Source organism: Heloderma suspectum, chromosome W, assembly GCF_057233095.1.
Source record: "Heloderma suspectum isolate Gila_16-S chromosome W, 16-S_ref, whole genome shotgun sequence".
NCBI classification, from domain to species: Eukaryota; Metazoa; Chordata; class Lepidosauria; order Squamata; family Helodermatidae; genus Heloderma; species Heloderma suspectum.
Window position 1 is genome coordinate 8,627,501 of NC_139475.1, and position 2,500 is coordinate 8,630,000.

The following is a 2,500-nucleotide window of genomic DNA, read 5'->3' on the forward strand; positions in this document are numbered from 1 at the left end:
GGGTTAGGGTTAGGGTTAGGGTTGAGTTATGGTTAGGGGTAGGGTTAGGGTTTGGGTTAGGGTTAGGGTTAGGGTTGTGGTTAGGGTTAAGTTTAGGGGAAGGGTTATGGTTAGGGTCGTGTTAGGGTTGGGGTAGGGTTTAGGTTTAGGGTTAGGGTTGGGGTTAGGGTTAGCGTTAGGGTTAGGTTTGGGGTTAGGGTTAGTGTTAGGGTTACGGTTGGATTTAGGGTTAGGGTCTGGGTTAGGGTAGGGTTAGGGTTGGGGTTAGGGTTAGGGTTAGGGTTGAGTTAGGGTTAGGGTTAGGTTTAGGGTTCGGGTCAGGGTCAAGGTTAGTGTTCGAGTTAGGTTTAGGGTCAGGGTCAGGGTTAGCGTTCGGGTTAGCTTTAGGGTCGGGTTTAGGGTTGGGGTTACGGTTCGGGTTGGTTAGGGTTGGTGTTAGTGTTAGGGTTATTTTGGGTTAGGTTTAGGGTTAGGGTTAGGGTAGGGTTAGGGTTGGGGTTAGGGTTAGGGTTAGGGTTAGGGTTAGGGTTAGGGTTAGGGTTACGGTTGGGGTCAGGGTTAGGGTAAGGGTTAGTGTTACAGTTAGGGTTAGGGTTAGGGTTAGGGTTAGGGTTAGGGGTTAGGTTTAGGGTTAGGGTTAGGGTTAGGGTTAGGGTTAGGGTTAGGGTTAGGTTTGGGGTCAGGGTTAGGGTAAGGGTTAGTGTTAGGTTTAGGGTTGGGGTAACGGTTAGGGTTAGTGTTAGGGTTAGGGTTTGTGGTTAGGATTAGGTTTAGTGTTGGGGTTGGGGTTAGGGTAAGGGTTAGGGTTATGGTTAGGGTTAGGGTTGGGGTCAGGGTTAGGGTTAGGGTTAGTGTTAGGTTTAGGGTTGGGGTTAGGGTTAGGGTTAGGATTAGGTTTAAGTTTGGGGTTGAGGTTAGGGTTAGGGTTAGGGTTAGGGTTAGGGTTGGGGTTATCTTTAGGTTTAAGGTTAGGGTTAGGGTTAGGGTTAGGGTTAGGGTTGGGTTAGGGTTGGGTTAGGGTCAGGGTTAGGGTTAGTGTTGGGGTTCGGGTTAGGTTTAGTGTTGGGGTTGGGGTTAGGGTTAGGGTTAGGGTTAGGGTTAGGGTTGGGGTTAGGGTTAGGGTTAGGGTTAGGGTTAGGGTTAGGGTTGGGTTAGGGTTAGGGTTAGGGTTAGGGTTAGGGTTAGGGTTGGGGTTAGGGTTAGGGTTGGGGTTAGTGTTGGGGTTAGGGTTAGGTTTAGGCTGAGTGTTAGGGTAGTGTTTAGGGTTAGGGTTAGGGTTAGGGTTAGGGTAGGGGTTAGGGTTAGGGTTAGGGTTAGGGTTAGGGTTAGGGTTGGGGTTAGGTTTAGGGTTAGGGTTAGGTTTGGGGTTAGGGTTAGTGTTAGGTTTAGGCTTGGATTTAGGGTTAGTGTCTGGGTTAGGGTTAGGGTTAGGGTTAGGGGTGGGGTTAGGGTTAGGGTTGAGTTAGGGTTAGGGTTAGGGTTAGGGTTAGGGTTAGGGTTAGGGTCAGGGTCAGGGTCAGGGTTAGGGTTCGGGTTAGGTTTAGGGTCGGGGTTAGGGTTGGGGTTAGGGTTAGGGTTAGTGTTAGTGATAGGGTTAGGGTTGTGGTTAGGGTTAGGGTTAGGGTTACGGTTAGGGTCAGCGTCAGGGTCAGGGTCAGGGTTAGGATTAGGGTTAGGGTTAGGGTTAGGGTTAGGGTTAGTGTTAGGGTTAGGGTTGGGTTAAGTTTAGTGTTAGGGTTGGGGTTAGGGTTGGTGTTAGGGTTAGGGTTAGGGTTAGGGTAGTGGTTAGGTTTAGGGTTAGGGTTAGGGTTAGGGTTCGGGTAGGGGTGAGGGTTAGGGTTAGGGTTAGGGTTAGAGTTAGGGTTGTGGTTAGGGTTAAGTTTAGGGGCAGGGTTAGGTTTAGGTTAGTGTTACGGTTTGGGTAGGGGTCAGGTTTAGGGTTAGGGTTAGGGTTGGGGATAGGGTTAGGGTTAGGGTTAGGGTTAGGGTTGGGGTCAGGGTTAGGGTAAGGGTTAGTGTTAGGTTTAGGGTTGGGGTTAGGGCTAGGGTTAGGGTTAGGGTTGGGGTTAGGATTCGGTTTAGTGTTGGGTTTGGGGTTAGGGTTAGGGTTATGGTTAGTGTTAGGGTTGTGGTCAGGGTCAGGGTTAGGGTTAGGGTTAGGTTTAGGGTCGGGGTTAGGGTTGGGGTTAGGGTTAGGGTTGGGGTTAGGGTTGGGGTTAGGGTTAGGGTTGGGGTTAGGGTTAGGGTTGGGGTTAGGGTCGGGGTTAGGGTTCGGGTTGGGGTCAGGGTTAGGGTAAGGGTTAGCGTTAGGTTTAGGGTTGGGGTTAGGGCTAGGGTTAGGGTTAGGGTTGGGGTTAGGATTAGGTTTAGTGTTGGGTTTGGGGTTAGGGTTAGGGTTATGGTTAGGGTTAGGGTTGTGGTCAGGGTCAGGGTTAGCGTTCGGGTTAGGGTTAGGGTCGGGGTTAGGGTTGGGGTTAGGTTTAGGGTTAGGGTTGGGGTT